The sequence below is a fragment of the Amblyomma mixtum genome, chromosome 9 (genome assembly GCF_055824585.1).
Source record: "Amblyomma mixtum isolate Tamu chromosome 9, ASM5582458v1, whole genome shotgun sequence".
In the NCBI taxonomy this organism is placed as follows: Eukaryota; Metazoa; Arthropoda; class Arachnida; order Ixodida; family Ixodidae; genus Amblyomma; species Amblyomma mixtum.
The window spans coordinates 118,801,210-118,825,863 of record NC_143020.1 but is presented as its reverse complement, the minus strand read 5'-3'; the positions used below and the strand labels follow the sequence as shown (position 1 = coordinate 118,825,863).

The following is a 24,654-nucleotide window of genomic DNA, read 5'->3' as shown; positions in this document are numbered from 1 at the left end:
ATATAGGGCTTTTATAGGAGTGGAAGCAAAAACTTGGAGGATGCTCAAGCTTCGCCTTTAAAATTAGAACGCGATAGCTTTATTGAGCCTCTCCGATAATTGGCAGCAAACAAACTAATTTACGTCATTGTCACCATGCCGTATATACAGGGTGTCCCAGCTAACTTGGTCCAAGATTTATAAAAACACTAAGCGTTTTTCAGAACTGAAATCGCGTGGATGTTTTTAGGGTTTATCTAAAGTTCCACTACTATTTTTTCGGTCCTCCTATTTGAATAATTAGTCGAGATAAAAAAAAATTAACTTTTTAAATATAGCTTGAAACGTTCAGGCGTCATTAGGAAAGTTGTGGAGCTCCACAAATATTGTCCAACCCAGGTACTTCAAACGTGATAGACTTAGCGTGGCCTTTCTTATTCGAAAAAAAACGAAAGACCGCGGAGTGGAAGAAAATACTACGTGACAGCCCGCTCAGTGCGCCCGGATGCGCCGCGATTCCAGCGCCCTGATCCGTGCTTTTTAAAAAGCGTCACTCGCTTCGCGCCTTTCGTAATGCCCAAGACAGAGCTTCGCCCAAGAACAACATCCACGCAATTTCACTTCAGAAGAACGCTTAGTTTTGTTTGAAATCTTGGTCCAAGTGAGCTGGGACACCATGTATGTATGCATGTATGCATGTATGCATGTATTCATGTATGCATGTATGCATGTATGCATGTATGCATGTATGCATGTATGCATGTATGCATGTATGCATGTAGTCATGTAGTCATGTAGTCATGCATGCATGTATGCATGCATGCATGTATGCATGCATGCATGTATGCATGCATGCATGTATGCATGCATGCATGTATGCATGCATGCATGCATGTATGCATGCATGCATGCATGTATGCGTGCATGTATATATGCGTGCATGTATGTATGTATGTGTGCATGCATGTATGTGCCGCCGCGGTGGCTCAGCGGTTATGGTGCTCGGCTGCTGACCCAAAAGACGCGGGTTCGATCCCGGCCGCGGCAGCTAGAATTTCTTTGGAGGAGAAATTCTAGAGGCCCGTTCCTTAGTCACTTTGGGACGTTAAACCCCATAAACCAAACCAAACCGTATGTGTGTATGTGTGTGTGTTTATGTATGTGTGTGTGTGTGCGTGTGTGTATGTGTGTGTGCGTGTGTATGTATGTGTGTATGTGTGTATGTATGTGTGTGTGTATGTATGTATGTGTATGTATGTGTATGTAGTTGCAACAGGACTCATCGTTCAATGCGCCAGGTAGACTTGTAGAAGAAGGGGTCACAACTTTGCGATTATCTTCATTTAATACCAACAGTTTCGAAGGGAGGACCGTCCTTCCTCACGGTATACATACGAATGAACATAATTTCTCACTTTCTAGGCACCATACGCAAAGGGACAGGTGAAACCACTCTCTCTTCGTTAGAGGAAAGAGACCCAAAGTCAGCATAAGACTAGAGTGCTCCAATCCATTTAGGGGGAAGAGGGGGAGGGTTGCGAAGGCAAGGAAAGGGAGAAAAAAATTTATACATAAAAACATAAAAATAAAGGATGCAAAAGTAACATTGAAAAATAAAATAAAAGTAGGAAGGCAACGGCAGTGGCTATATATATATATATATATATATATATATATATATATATATGGTTGGTTTGGCTTATGGGGTTTAACGTCCCAAAGAGACTCAGGCTATGAGGGATGCCGTAGTGGAGGGCTCCGGAAATATATATATATATATATTGGGAAGGGGAATGAGGGGCTCGTTATACATATTAGAGAAGCCAACAGCCACAGAAACCATAGAACACAGGGGAATTTTTTATAATTAATTTTGTGGTGTTGATCAATAAAGAATAGTCTGAATACGTTTTCGCTTAGATAATTGGTTAGAAAAGCAGAAGAAAAAACATCCCGCTCGTCCTGTCCTCTTCTCGCTCTTCAGTCCTGTCAAGTTCGCGGTTATTCCTCCTCTCCAAAAAACATCCACATGACGCCGGTGGGAACCGGTTGGTAGAGCACCGGACGCGTAGTTCGGAGTTCGTGGGTTCGGTTCCCACCGGCGGCATGTGGTTGTTTTTTTGCTGCTTTTCTAACCAATTATATTTAAGGGAAAAGGTATTCAGTAATATTCTTCATTGACCAACAGCACAAAAAATAAATAAATATAGAAAGATTCCCCTTTACTCCTTGGTTTCTGTCGCTGTTGGAGGAGGAGGAGGAGGATATAGAAGAGGAAAGGCAGGGAGGTTAACCGAAAGAATAATCGGTTTGCTATTGGCTTCGCTAATATATACAAGGCGTCTCAGGTAACTTGGAACAAGATTTTAAAAATACCTGAGCTTTAATTGGAATCGTGTAGATGCTGTTAGTTGGAATCTAAATTTACAGCACCATTTTTTGCTCCTTCTGATTGAATATTTAGTCGAGATAAATAAATTAACTTTTAAATATAGCTTGAAACATTCGGGCGCCAATAGGAAAGTCGTGGAGCTCCACAAATACTGTCCAACCCAGGCACTTGCAACGAGACAGACTTAGCGTGGCCGTTTTTATTCGGGAAAAACGAAAGCCCGCGGAGTTTTAAAGATACCATGTTACAGCGCGCTCGGTGCGCCCGAATGCGCCACGATTACAGCGCTCTCATCCGTGCTTTGTAAAAAACCAAGACAGAGCTTCGCGTTGTGCTTGGTTCCAAGATAAGCGCCAGTGGGTTCGGGCGGCAGTTGAAAGAAGGCGCGGCTCCCGTTTCTGCGGCGATAATTGCGCTCGCACGTTGGCAGAATGCGTGCGGAGGAACGATGACAATCTCATAAGTACGAATTTGGGAGCAAGACCCCAACAAGCAAAGACGCATATAACAAGTTTGATAACGTCGCATGAATTACGCTGAAAAACTGGAGCCGCGCTTTCTTCTAACTGCCGCCCGAACCCACTGGCGCCTATCTTGAAACCAAGGACAACGCCAAGCCCTGTCTTAGGCAGCACGAAAGGCGCGAAGCGAGTGATGTTTTTTACAAAGCACGGATTAGAGCGCTGCAATCGTGGCGCATTCGAGCGCATGGAGAGCGCTGTCACGTGGTATTTTTAAAACTCTGCGGGCTTTCGTTTTTCCCGAATAAAAACGGCCACACTAAGTCTACCTCGTTGGAAGTGCCTGGGTTGGACAATATTTTTGGAGCTCCACTACTTTCCTCTTGACCACGGAACGTTTCAAGCTATATTTAAAAAGTTAATTTATTTATCTCCACTAATTATTCAGGTAGGAGGAGCAAAAAAAATGATACTGTAACTTTGGATAAACCCTAACAACATCCACGCGATTTCAATTCTAAAGAAAGCTTAAGTATTTGCGATGCTTGGTCAGTGAACACGACAGTCTTCTCAAGAAGCTTGATATCTCAAACAAGCGCGTATAGCCGAGCAGGACTGCACTCACCAGCCCCACGAGCGCTGCCACTGCCACGCTGGCCCGGAGGACACAATTGCAATCGTCGGCTAACCCAGCCGTTATGGCCTAGAACCACGTGATAAGCAACAACGTGACGTGCCTTTGGGCGGAAATGAAAAGCAATAAAATAGAACATTGAAAGGACAGCTGTACAGGAGAATTTCTTTAGGTCTAACGGCGCGTACACTGTCGCAGCCGAGAATACTCGTCTCCACACTCTGTCCAGTAAAACGTTATCCAAGCCTGCCTGGTGATCCTGCTCTAGAGAATTCCTCTTGCATGCGGTCCTGCGGCCCGAATGGGTTACACCCAGCAGTACAGGCAAAATGGCCGCTCGCATAGGGATGGACCGTGTGCAGCTAACACGAAGTACACGTTTAACTCAACGCTTCACGTAAAAGTGGTGATGGACTCGGCTTCGTTTTATTAATGTAGGATTTTCATCGGCCGTACAGTAAGGTGTCGGCGTGACTGATGGGGACAACATCAGTCTGACGTCAGTAAGTTGTCTGTGGGCACCCGTTGTGCGTCATAGCGAGTGTGGCTGCATTGCTGCTTACGCCACGCTAACGACTCAGGAGTTAGCGGACAAAGACGAGAAGTCAAAGGCCGTAAAAAAAATGTTTCGCCGAATGTTTTATAAACAAATTCTCTTCCTACAATTAAGCGCCAGTCCGAAAGTTTTGCCGATGACTGTTTTGCGCGTGTGCAATGTTATTACATAACTGTCAACTTTATCGCAGTCGTTTATAAAAATGCGCAGCAGTTGTAACTGAAAAACGGTTACTCAGTGGTTCGACTCTGCCGAACCGAGTTTCACGTAGCGAAAGCTACATGAGCATGATAAAACATGGCTTACCTTTGGTGCACCTTTTATTGTTCTTTAATTCAATGTCAAATTTTAAGGTCAAGGTCAAACGATGAAGTTCAAGGTCAAAGTCAAAATTGAAGGTCAAAGTTCATAGTCAAAGGTGGTGCACTCAGGGGACCCCACATAGGTATATGTGCATAGCAACACTAGCCATGCCTTATCTCAAGGTCGTTTCAAGGTTATTCGGAGACTTACAGCGAAATGCGTCTCAGCTACAGTAGTGCAGCTTTCGCTACAAAAGAAATTTCACATGGATGCAACCCAAGATCAAATCTGGTAAATGGCCCTCGAAGGACGGCCTAAGCCAATGGCATCGAACGATCCTTAAGACGTCACCGTTAATACTCTTGCACCTGCCAGCAACCTGAGAGGTCAAACCATGAGTGCAGGGCGATTAACTATGACGTCATGACAATACGTCGAATCCATTGGCTGGAGAACCTTGCTTGAGGAACATCTACCGCTCCGTTCTTGAGTTGTACCCGATTATAATAAGAGTGTACCTTGCCCTGAACGGATCACACCATTCGGGGGCGCTGAGGGCAGAATTCAAACACGGCTGTGGTACCCCTCGTCCCAGAGCGTAATTATCGGTAGGAATATAACGTCTCGCTTCTACTCACCTTTTTCTTTTTCTATCCATACGGTATTGAGCTCTCTCAAGATGAAGCCGTCACATCAACGGCCGCCGGCTGAGCACCAGAGCATAGGACCTTTGCTGCATCCCCACCTGCACTCTCCCATAAGAGCCGACGCCGTGCGCAAGATAGTAGATGCGCGGTCAGTAGCCAGCAAGTGGCGAGGGAGGGAACGGCTTCCCCTCTCCCCCTCGCAGTAGATGTCCAAAGTCGGCGCGCGTACGGGACGGCCAAACTCCGACATATAACCAGAAAAAGTGTTTCCGACCCGTCAGGTAGCAGCGCTCTAACAAGAGTATTTTATTGACTAAGCGCAGAAGGCAATCGGGCACCGCACCCTGCACGCTCGATACCTCAGTGATAGGACACGAGACGCGCGCAGCTTGTCTGCTTGTGTGTATATAGCGACTGGGACCGCTCACAAGTGGGGTGGAACAGTACCAGAACATCCATGCATGGCAGGTTTTACTTTTTCTTTGTCAGTGCGATTTTTAGTCCTTTGTATAAAGTTGTGTACACTCCCCTCGCTATCTTTTCTCGCTATCTCTCCTATTTGTATTTCACCGCCCTATCTTCTTCCCTGCCCTTTTATTTAAGCCAGCCGCTGCTCTTGTGCTCAAGTTTGGACAGCAGTTGCCGCGAGAGGCAGCCATCCTTTGTGACCTTTTTTCTTCATTGTATATGTGCTAGCTGTAACTGTGAGGGTTCCAGGGCAAAGTGCACTTGTCATCACCGTCGACAAAAAGCGTCCCTGCAGCATAGAGTGACCGGTAGGACTGGAGAAGGGGGTAGGGGCGGGGCAACCTGCACGGGGTGCCATCACGGCCCACCAAGTACATTGAACTTTCCCAAATCATGCAGAGCCAAGCTTGCCGGGTAACACATGTTTGTATTCGTAGTCATTTCGTGTCCGTAACAGGGGGGGGGGGACTCACAGGGGCATCCCCACGGGCATCCTCACTCACTGAGCAATGTAAGCTAATAGCTTACAAAACACTAATTAGACCTTTTCTCGAATATGCGTCTGTAGTGTGGGTCTCCTCACTTCATAAAGGATATATCAAAAACTTGAGTCTGCTGAAAGGAAAGAAGTTCAGTTTATCGACAGCCGCTATGACCGTGGGTTTTCACCATCATCTCATACACTCGCTTTATCACTGAAACTATTGCTGTATCGACGCACGTGTGACCGTCTGATCATGCTGCACACAATAGTACTTGGATCGACCCACATCAGGTTCCTTTCTCACTGATCACTCCTGCTGCCCGAGTTACCCGACGGACTCGCCTACTGAACATAGTTCCTTTCATCCGGTCAATAAATTATTTAAATTTTATTTTCTACTACATACTGTTGAAATATCTTAGATGGTTCTCTGCGTTCATTGCCAACTAATCAATTTAAGTTAGAACGGCTTAGCCATCTTACTTGACATTGTTGTATTCTGCCTAACCATGTTACTTGACATTGTTGTATTATGCTTTGTAGCCCAGCCCTCTTATGTCTCTAACAAGAAACAGCAGTATTTGTAAATAAAGTGAATAACGATCCCGCAATCTTGCACCGCAATCTTGCAAACGGTGCCACTACATTCTATCCTATGCCGCTGTAAATACCCGTTGCCGTCTTTAAGCGTCCCTTAGAGGGTGCCAGGAAAGCACTCATTATCAGTACTGCACTTTTGGAGTTACTACTAATTTCAGTGTTCTTCTTTTGGATCCTGTAAGGTTATTTACCAAAGTTTTGTTTCACTCTCTTTATTGTCTGATGCTTGTAAACCTGCAGTTTTTCTTTTCAATCGTTGTTGTGCGACGAGTTAGTCGTATTCCCGCATTTTTCATTACTCTGCAAGTTCAAGTCTGTAGATAAAATACACGCACAATGGCTGTATCACGCTTTTCATTATTTTCGGGGTCGTCGGTGAGCTCCCCAACGAAGCAGTCGTTCGACAAAGGGTGGTTGCTCGTGCTATTGTCTATTCTTGTCAGAGACAATGAAAGAAATACAATTAGTTCAGTCCATTTAAATAAAGAGCCGGTTTTATCTTTTCTAACAATGGACCGGGGCAGCGTTTGTCTCCCTTTTATGTCTGTTCATTCAGCGCTGTTCTTCCCAAATTCATCTCTTGTTTGTGGCTGAACAACGACATTTGCGACGAAGGCCCTCGACACGTTTGCGGCCATAGCATTGCTCGTGGGGGAATCAGTTGGCAATCTGTCACTCTCAGCAAAGCTCTTAGCCATATCTCCCGGACCTTAACAACTGCGTTCAGCGAAATAAACATATAAACTAAAAACATTTCAAGCGCGAAAGTGCTTCAGTTCTCACTCTCAGCAAATCCAGAAGAACATCGTTAGGAAACTGTGACGAACCTCAGGCTGAATATAAAGCAGAATTTTTGCGCAGCATTTAGTGACAGTCCGCCAGATTGTTACGGGCCATAAAAAAAAATTGCATGGCATAAGTTGGGGAGGGTAGAGGGGATTCGAATGTGATCGCATAGTCGACGAAAGAAAGGGAACCTCGTGTTCAAAATAATTTTGAGAGGACTATAAACAATAGGCAGCATTCTCAGAATTAACTGAAACATAATACATACAGTTCAGTACCAATAACACAAACTCTGATAAAATAGAAGATACTAGTGACTAAGTAATGGCTTTTACGTATTGGTTTAGTGTCTGTTTAAAACAGAGTTGCGTATGCGATCTTTAATCTTTAGAGGTAAGATATTTCACAAAGATATCGATGGAAACGATACAGTCTGTTTACCGTAGCTAGTACGAACTTTGGGTAGCAGTGAATTGTGGTGAGAAACGAATCCGGTATTGTCTGAATTTGTGAGGATGGATGATAAAAACTTTACAAATGATGACCGGTTGTTGTTCAGTTTGAAGAAAATGGCCAAATAAAACTTAATGAGTTCGGTAACCGTTAAGATTCCGTTAGGATTAGTCAGATCGATTATTCGATAGAGTTATTCAGATCGAGTAGAGATCTGGCATTATCCATGCACACGATGGAAGGAAAAATTGTGATCGCTTATTACTAATTACCTGTGCTGAAGCAAGGCTATAGCAGTACGTATTTTCCCAACATCTTAAGCCGTACGTGATGTGACTCTGGTAAATGAGTGATTCAGTGCGATCAGTGTGTTAAAGCTAGGGTAAGGCCATGCTTTGATAAAAATTCGTATTTCAGGTCCCATTACGTAAGCGGCCCCGCCGCGGTGGCTCAGTGGTTACGGCGCTCGGCTGCTGACCCGAAAGACGCGGGTTCGATCCCGGCCGCGGAGGCTGAATTTCGATGAAGGCGAAATTCTAGAGGCCCGTGTACTGTGCGATGTCAGTGCACGTTAAAGAACCCCAGGTGCACGGTCGAAATTTCCGGACTACGGCGTCTCTCATTGCCTGAGTCGCTTTAGGACGTTAAGCCCCAATAAACCAAACCAAACCTAAACCATTACGTAAGCGATATGATCAAGATACTTAACATAGCTATCGAGATGATCACCAACACTCGAAACACGAAAGGAATTAAATGAGAGTAAGCTGTTCTCTTGCGCAGTGCATTTTATGAAAGGAAGGGAGTTATGGACAGCTTGCTGTAGTCTTACTCCATTATGCGCTTATTCGTGTTTAGAGTAAATGATTGACATAAGAAAGATTTCCCGATGATGCGAAGCGTTTGGCCCGGCCGCATTCCTGACTACATCCTGCGGCGTCTGGTAATGTTTCTGAGGACAACCTTTTCAGAACGAAGGAATTGGTCTATGATAACGTTGAGGGATCTTAAATAAAGCCTTGCCCTCGCCCTCCAGTTTCCTCAGAATAAAACGCACACAAAGAGCTTACTAGGCTTCAGCGAGTCTTATACGCGCGCTCAGAAGTGCCGTAGCTGCACACCAAGTTTCTGCAAGCGGTATATGGTATTGAAAGCCTCACGGACTGAACGTACAAGCATGCAGGAGGACGACGCATGTTGTTGAAGTGGCAAGTGGAACCAAGGGAGACAAGCCCAGTAAGGGACGAAATGTGAATGTCGAAAGTAGTGTCGAAGCCAGAGACGCGTGCCGAATTTCAAGGAGAAACGGCACGCGTCGATGTAATGAAAGGGTCGGAAATCATCACTCGCTGTAACCTTTCGGCAAAGATGTTTATGGTACTCGGCTGTTGACCCGGAAGACGAGAGTTCGATCTCGGCCGTGGCGGTCGAATTTAGATGGAGACGAAATTATACAGGCCTGTGTACTGTGCGATGTCAGTGCACCTTAAAGAACCCCAGGTGGATTAAGTTACTCTGAGCCCTCCACTACGGCGTCCTTCATAGACTGAGTCGCTTTCGGACCTTAAACCCCTATAAAACCCAAAAACAAAAAAGATGTTTCTTGTACATTAATGCCATAGAATTTAGGTTGTCGTGTAACAAAAATTTTTCGCCTTCTCTGTCACGTGACATTGTCACCGTGTCAAAGTCTGGCCACCGTGGTACGTTGCAAACTGCCGACCAGGTTCTGAATTAACTGCCCGCGGTGCTACTGAAATTAACTCAAATTAATTTTATGCATTTGCCACTTGCCAATTTTTGATGATGCCATTGCAACCCGTGGCGCTGCGTATGAGCTTTACCAGAACTCTTGTAAAGCAACCTGGGTCTCAGCGGCTCCCCCAGCTGGAGCAGCGGCGCGTCGCTTAAAACCACTGCGTCAGTAGTGGTATGAGGACTCCCCACGGTCTCTTAATGTGTTTGAGTGGGCCGTGGGTTAATCAACAGCGCGTGGCCACCAATGGACCTATCATAGGGCACTGCCTAAATTGAAAATATGGGACCCCTAAATTTCAAGGAACCCCAGATTTTTGGATCCATGTCTACCGCAGAAGATGGAATAGGGCGAGTTTGTATAAACCCGTGTGATAACCCACAGGAAAGCACTCGAACGTCCTAGAACATGATGTTTTATGCATACCATATTACGACAATGAAACCAGTTCTTAGCAGAGTTTGGCGTGAAAATCTGAAGAAGCACATTAGACTCATTGTAAACACCTAAGCAGGCCACCTAAATCATATCACATCTTCTTCTTTAAAATTGTAGCTAAGAAGGCCCTCCTGTTTTCTTCGCAGGTTATTTTTTCACTGCCATTTAAATTAACTGCTTGCTGACGGTGGTTTTTAGGAGCATATTGGAGATAATCTGTAACGATGCTTTCCTGTGGCCGTTTTTATTATCGTATGTCAGGAAAGGCAATACCGCTATAGTATTCACTGTTTATCAGTTAAATAAACAAACACTGATCTTTAGTTCTCGGAGCAAGACGTCCACAACTTCTTCAGAGGCTACAGAAGCATTCAAATCTCTGGCATTGGGCTAAAAAGCCCACTTCTGTCTTCCTAGGCACTCAGCACTCGGCAACAGCATTCCCTTTGGGTTTTTATACCAAGCGCGGCTCTCATAAGCAATCTAACCTCTCGAGCTACGCTGCCATCAATATGGCAGATGGCTGCTTTTCGCGGAGTCGGTACGGAAAGCATCGATGATGTGCTCATTCCTTATAGTCTTTTTGTAGCCTTTTAAATATTTCTTCGAGAGTTGTGCTGGTTGCAGGCTCTGCTAAATATTCAAAAGCGCGAGGAGACGACGGACGCAGAGCTTCAGACGTTTCAATCCCCAAGGAGGCAGCAAAGCTAGTCCTCAAAATTTCCTCAAAACCGCGTAAAACATCTAACATTCAGCCTCTCATTACAACCTGCTGAGTGTTGGACAATACCCCAGAAATACTCACGGGGGTCACTTAAAAATTTAATCATTAAGACGAACTTTCAAAAGCATTTATTCTGAAAGAATGGAATCCACATCTGAAACGGCAGTAGATATAATAGCAGATTTCCTTGTGCAAAATGCGCTCTTCCATACCATACTATTTTTGGACATACACCAATAATATTTGTTTCCCTGCGCTCAAGCGACGTTCTTTTTTGTTTATATGCGTTGGTCGAAAGCCAGCATGAGGGGGCTGGAAGGATGTACTCGTAGATAGAACGGATATTCAGACGCGGCAACAAAGCAGCCTTAGCAAATTCCGCGCGGAATGCCAGCGGGCGTTTCTTGCTTTAGTGCAATATGGCCCATTAGTTACTCAAATTATTGAAAGCAGTCGCCAAACTGAGATCTCAGTTGTGTTTTCGAGATGAGATTCGTTTAAGAATCGACGAAAGTAGCTTTGTAACCGCTAGCAAAAATATCCGTGCCTGAATATAAACAGTAATTTTCTTCACTTACAACAAATAATGCGCGAATAAATAAGCAGCAGGAGATTTAATTTGCTGTTAGTTCAGAATACAATCACTAGTTTCGCGTTTCGCGCACTGTCCTCAGGTTGACCTGATGACAGTGCAATCCTGTCTGAGCTGAAGCGCGACCTGAGAATGAGCGGAGGGTAAATTTTTGCACCTGCCCGGTTCAGCACTTGAATGAGAACAACCAGAGCAGCACTGTGAATAGCGCGCTTCATCAACAACTGCCGTTACACTGCAGCTCGTCGGACCGAACCCTCTGCTGCTTCTGAACAACGATAGGCTGAGCTCATCTGATTCAGGCAAGTTCTGAACTCGCTCATGAATAGAAAAATTCGATACATGATCGAAAAGGCGAGCCCTGAACCCTTTAATAGAAGACGAACAAGAACAGGAGTCAGCATCAGAACTCTGCAACCACGTACAGCGAAAAAGCAACAGTCTTTCTATTTGGTGACCACCCAACAACGCACGTCTTGGACATCCATGATTACCGCAGTGTTCTCCACGGCGGGGTCGGTGACACACCGAGCTATGGGCAAGGTTCTGTGCTCCGCGAGCCCGCTAGCGTCTTAAACATGTGCTTAAAAAGTGTGTGCTATGTGCGCGGTTCCGGCTAAAGGCTGCTACTGCTCCGACAGCTCCCATTCCAAGTGAAAGACTGCAGAACATTCGGCCTTTTGAGGTCACGAGAGTTGAGTTTACTCGACCATTTTCGCGAAGTACGGCCGTACTAGGAAAGTGTAAATCGCGTCTTGCCCTCGAACCTAAAGCCGAGTCTTTCGTCATAGCACTGAGGCGATTGTGTGCGACACTTAGAACATCAAAGTCTGTCCAGTCTAAGAAGGCTGAGACGTTCGAAAGGGTATCTTACGACATAGCAGCTCTTCACAGTTCTGCTAGAAAGTGCGTGTCGTCGCGCCTCTAGCGGCGGCAAAGAGCACAACTCGTTGAGAGGAGCTGCTATTGTGTCCATGTCCGGGGCAAAGGCCGTACTATTCTAGTACACTATTGCCGTACGAAAGCGCTACCGCCGCTCCACTGCAGCCGTGACCAAAGACGCAAAATTCTCACGATTTTTTTTATATTCATAGCCGTGGAGATGTGGTGGGAGCCACGGAAACTGATAACGTGTTAACAAATTTTTTGGATTTGCCTTTATTGCTGAGGATTAAAAAATGAAGCATTCCTCCCCCCCCCTCCCCCCCCCCCGCCCCGACTGTATTCCCACTCGTGATGTAAATACCGAAAGAGGCTCTGCGATCTTCTTTTGAAAATGAATTGTGGTGTAGCCTAGCCTCAAAGATCGCTAAAATATTGCTAAAATATATCTTTTTTTTTGTGACTTCAACACAGTTGGCTTTCGAAAGCAGTTCATAACTATCTTATTTTCCAGCTTTTGCAGCCCACAAAGCTTCGTTTAAAGAGAAAATAACCTTGTTTTTCATGATAACCGGGTGATGTATTCAGTGTCCTCTCTGTGTCCCCTTATAAGCAGCCGAAGCGAGAGGGCTTGGTAGATGGCTCGCATGAGTTGCTGTCACCGTAAGCTGAGCGAGGACACAAGGATGCTTTGTGTATTATGCCTCTTTTCTTATTACGTGGTTGCTCTGGCGCTGACACTTGCGATAAACTCAGTGTGTACAGCATGAGACTCTTAATCTCAGGATCATGGGTTCGGGACCCACGTTGGGCGCCAAAGTGTGGAGTTTCTATCGTGCTTTGCCCCCTACACTCAGGACCAACACTACTCCGATATTTCGAACCACAGCTGTAGCCGTGACGAACAACACCGCCGAGGAAAAGCTCGCAGGCAAACCAGTTTATTATGATCTCCCAATTAATCTGACCGGCTTCCATCGGTCCCACACAAGCATCAGCGCCGCAGTAGGCAGGCACAGGAAACAGTTCTGGTTACCTGGGCCACGAATGTGTTGTCGTCTGCGTCCGCTGAGTCCGCTAAGTCCGGTGTCTCGCTTTCAACTCTCCGCTGCCCGCTGCCTGCACAGCCCACGCGTCCACCGGGCGCCTCTTCCCCTCTTCCTCTGCCGCCGCTTGGAGGGGGTCGGAAGGGAAGAGCCGCGGTAGGACACAAGAGAGAGACGAAGACGTGCATATGCACACACTACGCTGCATGCATTGGTTTTGTGGTGTTTTGAAGATGCACCTCGCTAATACTGAAGTATGCAGATGCTTAGGGTAGTGAGCAGCAAAAAGGCTTGGCTTCTCGTTGCCTTAAGCAAGAGTGGCCTTCTCGAAGATAAAGAGATTTATTGAGCACGAAAATGTCCCAATTGCGCAGGTTAGTTACCTACCTCATGCCAACTCTGTCCGTACTAGCAACCCCTTCTTGGTCGCAGTGTCGTGCCCCGCTGACCTGCTTGACTTCTACCGTAGAGTAATGTGCCTGTCGTGTTACTTTTGTCTCAACGCCCACCTGGTATGCCTCTTGCTTGTCCTCTCGGGTGACGTTGAACTAAATCCTGGTCCTACAGAAGAGGACACACCTGTATCGCTTGAATCAATTTCGCAGACACTGTTTCGCTTAGAACAGTCCCAAGCCATAGTCCTTGCTGAACTCGCAAAAATACGTGCTGCACAAACTGATATTGAAGGTGTGGTCAGCCGCTTGTCTTCTCGCGTTGATGCACTGGAAAAAATTGCCGAGCTGAATCAACAAATCGACCCCAATTCTTCTAGCACTTCACAAACGAATGTAGAAAAATTTTCTGCGGAAATTAAAGTTCTTGCCGACAAATATGATGACGCAGAGAATCGCCTTCGCCGCTGCAATTTGATCTTTTTTGGAATTAAGGATGATCGCGCTGAAACGTGGGCTCAGTCTGAGTCTCTGATTATTTCTTTTTGTTCAGATAAACTTAGCCTTACCGTCAGCCCTGATGACATTGAACGGGCGCACAGGATAGGGCGTTATCAAGAGGAGAAAAATCGCCCAATAGTTGTCAAACTGGCCCGTTTCAAGGAAAAATCAAGGATTTTAACGGCAGGACCGAAGCTAAAAAATACTTCTTTTGCAATTCGCGAAGATTACTCAAAACGAGTGCGAATGGCCAGAAGTAAGCTTTATTCTTACGCCCAAGAAAGAAGCACCACATTTAAGATCCGTTTCGACAAGCTCCTGATGAATGACCGTCAATTTATTTATAACTCTGAAACAGATTCTGTCCAAGAAGTGAAGTTATAGCGTTTGCCATCCGCTCATCGGCCTCCGCCACACCTACTTCGTCAGTCACCACAAGTGACATACGCAGCCCCGAGTTATCAAACCTTAGCAGTTCTACTTTCCAACGTCCGCAGCTATCTGCCCAAAAAAGATGCCGTTGAAGCCTTCCTAAACGATAGCGATACTGATATAGCTATATTTACTGAATCGTGGCTGACCTCGGACATCTCGAATGAAGAGCTGCTGCACGATACGCGATCTTTCACGGTCCACAGACGCGATAGGGTGATGCGGAGAGGAGGTGGTGTATTGGTTTTTGTAAAATCGAGCACGCCTTCTTTTCCTCTTTTGCCCATCTGCAATCATGAAATCGTTGCGATAAGGTTATTGCTTCCTTCTAGCACAGTCATATTGCTTGCATGCTATCGTCCTCCAGACAGCGACATTTCATTTGTTAATGAACTGTACTCAATACTCGACCTTAATACCCGTTATCCCCATGCAACTTACTTACTATGCGGCGATTTCAACTTTCCTGATATTGACTGGTACAACTTATCCGCACATTCTGGCCAATCGAGTGAGTTTCTAAATTTAGTCCTTACCTTTAACCTTGTGCAAACAGTTCACACTCCAACTCGCCTAAACAATACCCTCGACCTTGTTCTTGTTTCAGATCCTGAATGTGTCCAGTCATTATCATCCATTCCGGGCTTCAGCGATCATTGTACCTTGTTGTTTAACTTATCTATACCCATCGCTACTCGTCAACCTTCAGTTAAATTCATTCGTGACTATAATAAGGCCGATGTTCCAAGTATCATTGCTGAGCTAGACAAGTTTTTCCATCACTTTCGTATGTCCTCTTCCACAAGAACCGTCAATGATAACTGGTTGCTCTTCAAACAAAAATTAATATCACTTATTCATCTATATGTACCCCTCGTACGCATTCGAGGTGATGCCACCAAACCTTGGTTTTCCAATGCCCTCAGAAAACTTTTAATGAGAAAAAAACGTCTTTTCCGTCTTGCAAAGCATTCTCCCAGTGTCTCAAGGTGGGATAAGTATTTCTCGTGTCTTTGCGAATACACGAGACTTTTACGAAGCTCAAAAAGAAATTTTACCACCAGGACTTGCTAGACATCATGCGCTCCAATCCAAAGAAATTCTGGAATCTCCTTACGCCAGGTAATAGGTCTACGCATCACATCTCCTTGGTTAACCCGGATGGCTCTGTGGTCGCATCAGGCGAACGCAGTGCTGTAATGAACTCTTATTTCTCCTCGGTTTTCACCAATGAATCTACTTCAGACATTCCTCCTGTATCGAAGTTTTCATTTTCGCAAATGCCGCCTGTTACTATAACAGCTAACGGTATTGGAAGCCTCATCGAAAAACTTAAAGTATCAAGTGCCCCGGGACCAGACAATATACCAGTTAAGATACTGAAATGCACCAAGGAAATCTCCAGTCAAATTTTGCAAATAATCTTTGATCAATCTATTGCTACCAGCTTAATTCCGGACGACTGGAAGCTAAGTCGAGTAGTACCAGTTTTTAAAGCAGGCAACCGTCATGATCCGTCCAACTACCGTCCAATTTCTTTAACCTGCATTGCATGCAAACTATTAGAGCATATTATATATTCACAAACCGCATCTCACCTTGATTCTAACTCTTTCTTTTTTTCCAATCAGCACGGCTTCCGATCCGGTTACTCATGCGAAACCCAACTATTCGAATTCACTACCGACCTTAACCTAAACTTAGATTCTTCATTCAAGACAGACCTCATTTACCTTGATTTTTCAAAAGCATTTGATCGTGTACCCCACCAACGCCTTTTAGCTAAACTTTCATGCTTATGCCTCGATCCCCTGATATTAAAATGGATTCGCTGCTTCCTAACTGATCGCTCTCAATTCACTGCTATCGATAATGACAATTCTCCCACAACAAAAGTCTTCTCTGGTGTGCCTCAGGGCTCGGTGCTCGGCCCACTTTTATTTTTAATCTTCATCAATGATCTTCCTTCCGACATTTCATCAACAATTCGTCTTTTCGCAGATGACTGCGTCCTGTACCGCCGCATAACTACTAACAATGATCGGGAATTGCTCCAAAGCGACCTAAACAGGATTGAAAGCTGGTGTTCCACATGGCTAATGACGCTCAACGTAACGAAATGCAAATACATGCAGGTATCACGCAAGCGCACTAATATCGACTACGCTTATTCACTCAGTTCAACCATCCTTACTAAAGCCGAATCATACCGGTATCTTGGCATCCATATCACGAGCAACCTCACTTGGTCCGAGCACATCACGAAGATTGCTGCTGATGCGTCTAAAACACTCGGCTTTATCAGACGCAACCTCAGTTTCTCCCCTTCTTCCATTCGCAGCCTAGCCTACAAAACTTTCGTCCGTAGCAAACTTGAATTTGCATCCCCAATATGGAACCCACATCAAGCCTACTTAATAGCCAGCCTAGAAGCCGTCCAAAACCGTGCAGCCCGCTTTATTTCCTCCAACTATGACACCCGCTCTAGCATTACCAAAATAAAACTATCTGCCGACATCGAGCCTCTCGCGCATAGGCGTATAATTGCCCGTTTATCATTATTCCATAAATTGTACTATTGTTTTCCCTCACTTCGACACTCCCTTCTGCTCCCTCCCCTCCGAACATCACGCCGTCTTTTCAACTCCATGAGAATCCTAAGACTTCATGGCTCCTCAAACGCATTTAACAAGTCATTTCTGCCTCTTGCCATTAATAAATGGAATTCACTACCCGAATTAATTGTCACTGAACGCGATGCTCTTAAATTCCGCCAAATGCTGTCATTACACTTGAAATCCCAATGTGGGTAACTGTTGCCTTTGCGTTTTATTTTTATGTTATGATTGTTTGATCTACTACTGCACCTGTCTGCCTGATTTATAAACGTGTTCTTCTTTTTTTTTTCTCTTCCCCAAGCAACGATTGTTTCACTGTATACTTTTTCTTCACTGTATACTTTTTTTCAGTTTTTTTTTCACTGTTTTACTGTACTTTTTTGTATATGTATTTTTTTTGACCTAATAATGTCATTACTTGCTTCGATGTTCGCCCCCCCCCCCCCCCCCCCCTTATGTAATACCCCGCCAGGGGTCTTTAAGGGCCATTAAATGATGATGATGATGAAGAGTGCCTCAAAGGCGGAGAGTTTTTTAAGCTTTACTTCAGGTCGTAGTGGCAGGGCCAGGTAGAGAGGACACATCAGGATCCGCTTGAAACTTGTTCGAGCAGTTGTGCGCTATTCTTCATTGTACTGGTTGACGAGATTATCGAAATACTCACTGGTATCCTGCAAAAAAAAACACTCAACTTTAGTTAAATACAGCGCAGCGAGGTATGGAAAGCATATTGGAGAAGGCACTTAAGCTCCGCCATAAGGGTATGATGCGATAGCTTACTAGGTTAATTACTATATATGCAGAAGGACATTCTCTACTTTAGATTTATAGATCTCTGGGAGCACTCATACCCTCCTCGCACAATGGTGCAGCAGTTAAGTGATGCGCCAGGGCCCTGTCATGGCAAGTGCTCCTAGCGGTGGGCCTTCTGCGACCGAAGCTGATCTTCCCGAGCGACCAATCATTATTTTAACTGCCACGTGTTACGGTGGCAGTTTGCTCACTAGCCAGTGGCCAGCTGCGATGACACCGCAGGGTCACGTGACCTCGGTTGACCACGTGCAACTTAGATTGCTATTTGGGGACCACTCACCAGAGCAGTGCTCGGGGTCGTTCGCTCACAACGCCAACAGCGCCGACATCGGATTCTCTGGGGAACAAAACCCTAAAGTTCTCGCGTTAAAACCGATAGGTGTAACGTTAAGAGACAGCATGAGGGTAGAGTGGATTAGGGATCAAATAATGATTATTGCGATACTAGTCGAAATCAAGAGGAAGAAACGCGCTTGGGCAGGGCATGTAATGCGAAGGTAAGATAGCCGCTGGTCCTTAAGGGTAACGGAGTGGATTTCAAGGGAAGGCAAGCGTAGCATGGGGCAGCAGAAAGTTAGGTGGGCAGATGAGATTAACAAGTTTGCGGGGATAGGGGAGGCCACAGCTGGCACGGGGGAGGGTTGATTGGAGAGATATGGGAGAGTCCTTTGTCCTGCAGTGTGCGTACTCAGGCTGCTGAGGGCGAAACGGTGATGATGATGATGGGTGGCAAGGTGTCTGGTGGCTGGTGCATATGAAGGAGAGATGACTTTACCATCGCATCTCGAAATTCGATTCCACCAGGGCTTTTTCTCTCTACTGCTGTGCCGGCGTCTTGTGTATGAAGCCCTTGTTGAACGTGAAGGAAGGTGGTTGGCGGCGCTTCAGGAGGGTAGATTTTGGTGGGTAGTGGGTGGGTTGCGCTTCTGAAGAGTGTATGTGGGGTTACGAATGCTTACGAATACATTCCAGAATGATTACCATTCAGCCTCTGTACTTTTTGTAGCGCTTGTTTTTTGCAGTGGCACTCCAAGCGGTCTTTGGAGACTGCCTTAGGAGCATGGACATTGCCTGTACTTAGGTTCCTTTGCTTCCGGGTGAAACCCTGTTTTCTCCAATAGACCCTTTACAAAAGTTAGCGCCATCTAGTGAGAAAAACATGAACAGCGCACGGCGGTCATGTTTGGTTCAGTCCGTCCGCGCCGCCCGGAGTACTCGAAGGACAGTTCACTGTACCCGGAGAGTACGCGCCAACGTGAGCCCTCGTGGAACTCGTGCACGCACAGCGAGCTTCATTTCTAACAAACAAAGCATTTCTAACAAACCGCTTTCAGTCAGTTAAATTAGGGAGCTTCTTATCAAGACGTACAGGTGTTGCTTCAGGAGTACCTCAGGGTTCGGTGCTGGGTCCACTGCTTTTCTTAATATATATTAATGACATCGCGTCGAACATAACATCAACAATACGATTATTTGCAGATGACTGTGTAATTTACCGAGTAATATCTAGCCCTCGCGACATCGTTGCTCTCCAGACTGATCTTGATGAGCTAACTAATTGGTGCGGCAGGTGGCAAATGGTAATTAACGCCGATAAAACTAAACACCTCAAGTTTACTTCCGTTGCCAACATGAGCCCTAATGCCTACTCAGTTAATAATACTACCATTGAAACTGCAGCGTCGGTAAAATACCTCGGTGTAAATTTTAACTCTAATTTATCCTGGAGCACTCATATCGAACAAATCACTAACAAAGCCTTAAAAAAACTTGGTCTTCTTAAACGCCGACTGCACCAAGCCAACCAGGACACAAAACTACACGCATTCAACATGCTGATCAGGCCTGCGATAGAATACGCGTCGGTGATCTGGAACCCTCATCACGTCTATCTCATCAACATGTTGGAATCTATTCAAAACAAAGCTGCTCGTTTCATCCTTTCCCGTTACTCTCGGTATCAAAGTGTAACAGCACTGAAACTATCGCTCCATCTCTCGCCTCTGGTCATGCGCAGAAAATTCAGCCGTTTATCCTTTTTCCATACTATCTACCACAGCAACACACCATTTTCAAGCTCTCATCTTCTCCCGGCACCGCACACATCGGCTCGTGTAGATCACAAGCAGAAGATTAAACCTATTTTCCCTCGGACAGAACGATACAAATACTCACCATTGGTCTTGTCTATCGAAGAGTGGAATTCGCTTCCTTCTAGCATTGCGACTATCGCTGAAACATCCTCATTTCAAACAGCTCTTTGGTCCTATTTAGAAAATTCTAACATATGTTGATGTGCGTTCTTTTTTTTGTTTCTTGTTTTTTTTTCTTGGTTGCTCTAGTGTGTGCTGGCCGTAACGTTCCGCAAAATGTTAGATGCTGTGTTTAGTAACTTTCGAAGCCGGGATTTTTCTTGATTTTTTGCGCGGTTTGCTACATGTGAATTTTTTTCAAATACCTCATATTAGCCTTTTTTTTTGTTCCTCTTATTAACTTGTACCTGCCTTCTTAACTTGTTTACTTCTGTTTTCAGCCGTTTGTATTCTGTGTTTTATATCTGTTGTTTTCTTTGATGAATCCCCCCCTATGTAATGCCCGCATTGGGCCTTTAGGGTATTGAAATAAATAAATAAATAAATTAGAATTCCCGCAAGCGATTGCGTCATTTGTTGGCATCACAACAGTCGGTGCTACACCAAGCTTCATTCGGAATGCCAGCATGTTGCTGCGTGCCTTTCTGCAGCCAGCGCAGCGTCGTAGACGCGCACGGAAACAAGGTGTGTATACGACCGTTCGTTTGCATTCTTGATCGGCTTTACAAGTGTCACTTGCAGCATGTCAGGCATTACCGCATGTACCTCTGACTGGGAGATTGCTCATAGAACGCGATCGCGATCACCTGAAACACCGAGGTTGTTTTGCGTGCAATGGAGCCTTGTGAACTTCACGAAAGCTTGTGCTGAGATGGAAAATGACACTGGAGAAGGAGCAATACATGTGTAAAGAAAGCTCGAATAGATCCGTTGGAGCCTTTTGTACGTGGATTGCATTCGCCATTCTGTATTTGACTTATTACAATGGCATGACTACCGAAGCTAGTTTTCAAACCATTGTGTGAAATGGCCGTGCATTGTGCAGATGGCAAAATGGTTGCCTAGGGCGCCCAAACTGCCTGTTTCACGCTACAAAAGCGCCTGCCAAAGCCGCGGCGTCCTGTAAAGCAGGAAAAGATGAGGCATCACACGTGTAGCGTCATGCTCACATCCAGCCCGTTTCAAAAGATGTTATCGCTTGATGACGCGTGCGAAGTCCGGTACGCGTCCAGAGCGCGCAGCTCAGGTTTGTAGTCTGTGCCTATGAATACTTGCCAGCGCGATCCACAAAATAACGAAGCTTGCGTTTCACTCTAGTGGGTTTTCTCGAATCCCGTGATGGTTTCTTAGTTGACAGCCACCCGAAAAGTCAGTTGGTTTTGTAAAGATGACGATTTCTTGTTTATTTCCTCTTTTAGTAGACATTTCAAGCTTTAACCTCATATGCAAGAGCTGAAATGGGCGGCCTCGGGAAAAGGGAACTGTGCTGAAATGATAAGAAATTTTAAAAATCAGCTGTCACCGCGCTATGCCTGCTTCGCGCAAGAGTTCGTGTGATCAGATTTTCCAGTATTGCTATAAAGTATAGCATCCATTTTTGAAACAGCGCAACAAAGACGGGACGTGGAAACTAAAAGGTAAAGACAAACAGGCGCTGAATACATACCAACTTGCCCAAATTTCTGCTTTACTCAGTATAGCATCCACAGCTATAATGTGGTGCTCGTTGACAAAAAATGTTTATTATTTGTGCAGGTCTCCTTCCATGGTTTCCCAAGCAACCCGGCTTTGAGAAAGAAGTGGATTATTGCAATACGCAGAGATGTGGGGAAAGACTTCACTATAGCGCATCACACCACGCCTCGGCTCTCAAAATATGCCTCTAGCCGTCGCTGGCAGAAACCGTCAAGGACAAAAGAGAGGCCCCTAGACCAGGAAAGGACTTCGCTTGACATTGAAAATCCGTTCCACGCACAGTACACTTGGCGACAACGTTACAAGCACGGACACAACGGCGGGCACTGACGGACGGACACGGAGCGGACGGACGAAGCGATCCAAAGATGGCCGCCACCGCGGGGTCAGGCGAAGTCAGCGTGCCTGTCACTGTTGCCAGACCTACTTTTGTAAACCCTCTATTGTTGCACTCCAGACAGATTTCTTAAAAATTGCTTTAAACCCGAAATTATAGCCGTAAATGCAGCTCCTCGATAACGTCCGTTTCTTAGTGCATTGAGCTGGACGTACCGAACGATAACTAGCGAATGCGTTATGCTCAATGCAGAGGAATGTTTACGGTTACCCGGGTCCGAACCCGACCGCGGCGGCCGGGTTTCGATGAGGCAGAACGCAAAAGGCTCCCGTGGGCTATGCGATGTCAGTGCACGCGAAGATCACCAAGGTGGTCGAAATTATTCCGGAGGCATTAAAAAATATTGATCATTACTTGGCAGGGGATATCTCCCCCTTAGCTGCTTGAATCCGAAGACGGACTGCCTCTGATTCAACACCGAAAAGAATCATTTCGGCTCCTGGCCACCAAGGCTTACGAGGTAATGAGGCCGCTGACGCGGCTGCCCCAGCGCTTACTCGCCGGGCTCCTATTCCCAGCTCTTCTGGCTCGGAGACTAACCAGCTGCTGCTGCGGTTCAAGGAAATATTAACCCATTATAACGACAACCACCGCCTTTTCCCAGTCCCTGCAAATGGGCTGAGTAAGACGGAGGAACGAACTTTAAGGCGTCTGCAGACAGGTACTCTACTCTGTCCTGCAATCATCAAACATTATGATCCTAACACGGATGGGCGATGCCCGCACTTTGGGACACCTCTGATATCTTCCACATGGTATGGGCATGTACTCAAAATCCCCACCTCCCCCCTTCCCCTACCCCTTCCAGAGACGCTTGGGAGACTGCCCTCCTCAACTGCTCCTTTGCTTGAGTCCCAAAGGGCTCTGGGGAAACGGGCGAGAGACGGGGCCTTGTCATGCGGTGTCCCGGACCAGGTGGCTCCCAAACTCTATTTCATCAATTAAAAGTTTTCACCATCATCCCCACCACCACTACGGCTCCTCTTTCTCTCTTTCTTCTTTCACTCCCACTCTCCTCCCTCCCCTTACGGCGCGGTTCACGCGTCCACCAAGATATCTGAGACAGATACTGTTCCATTTCCTTTCCTAAAAAAAATATTACCAATTTATGTTTACGATTAGCAGATCTGCTTAAACATCCTTTAACGCTTCCTGCTCATGACACCGCTTAATTTGAGGATATCTTCTAAACGTACGCTTCGTAGGCGAGAGCCGGAAACACGGCTATACTGACCTGACGTCTTTTTCTCACCAGAGTATTCAGCGCTACTCAAGGTAACTAAGTTGTCCTCCAAGGCTTTTGTGCGATTAGGATGGTTGTGACGCTTAATAAAGCTATTCGAAGTATACTAACAAAATCTGGGGTATTCAGGACGGACGAAGAAGTGCAGCGCAGCATAGCGTAATGCCTGAGATAAAATTATTGCAATAAAGAAGTACCTTACATTTGTTTTAAAGAGCGAAAAAAAAAGCGTTTCTGGCCCAGCCCTAAAACGACCGCCTCCAAGAAACTTGTTTACAGCCAATAACTAGATCGAAAGAATCCCGAGCTGAGGAATTTTTCTGCTGAATTTAAAGACTAGCACCCGAATTGCAGTTAAAAGATCGCGTAATTTGTGCAATCCGAATTCTGGAAAATAGCATAAAATGAAAGGCCACACGAACGGGCAGCATGCGCGTTACCAGGGCTTCCAAAAGTATTGAATTTTAAGGCGGAAGCCTTTAATGTCTCATCGTTGTAAGCAGCAGTTTTCGACAGAAAATGTCACGCTTTTCAATTGGTGGAAACGGTCGGGACGTCACAGTGCGCTAATTTCAAACGGGGCCAATTGCACTTTGGCTAGTAACCATACAACCAATTGAAGGGATCGTATAGTGATGCTCCAAGTAAGTGGGACTGAGCTTAGTTAATTGCTTAATTACCCAATTAGCCTGATTAGCTTTACTAGTCAGGCCATATAAATAAAAGCGATTAAGAAATTGGTCGAGCTCAGGAATCGAACCCCGGTCTTCGGCGTGACAGACGAGCACGCTATCCACTCCGCCATGCCTGCTCGATGGTTTGGAATGAACAAAGGCGCGTCTAGTGAATACGGTGTCTTCACTCACTGCCATCCTCCTCCCTTCCCTTCCGGCGAGGTTTAGGTGTCCACCGACAAATGAGAGACAGATACATTTCCTTTCCTCAAAAACCAATTTACCGACGAGCGAGGCGTACAACCGAATGGGCGATAGCGTTCTATGGACTCCTTGGCAGCGTTGCAAGACGCTGTCGCGTTCCACTCTTAGGGGCGAAGCTTAACATCTTAACCACACATCAGTGACCACATTTTAGGTCAAAAAAGTGCCCCCTGAATTTTGACGGGTGTCCACCGAGATATGTGAGACAGTTACTGCGTAATTTCCTTTCCTCAAATACAATTTTCATTTTCTTCATTACGGCTCCTCTTTATCTATCTTCTTTCACTCCCACCTCCCTTCCTCTACGGTGCGGTTCAGGTGTCCACCGAGA

General features: G+C 45.7%; 1 protein-coding gene across 1 annotated transcript in view; it reads left to right on the top strand.

Moving 5' to 3' along the window:
* LOC149330953 (uncharacterized) overlaps positions 1 to 24,654 on the top strand; it is a 93,438-nt gene that overhangs the window by 25,067 nt on the left and 43,717 nt on the right. The window lies entirely within an intron of this gene.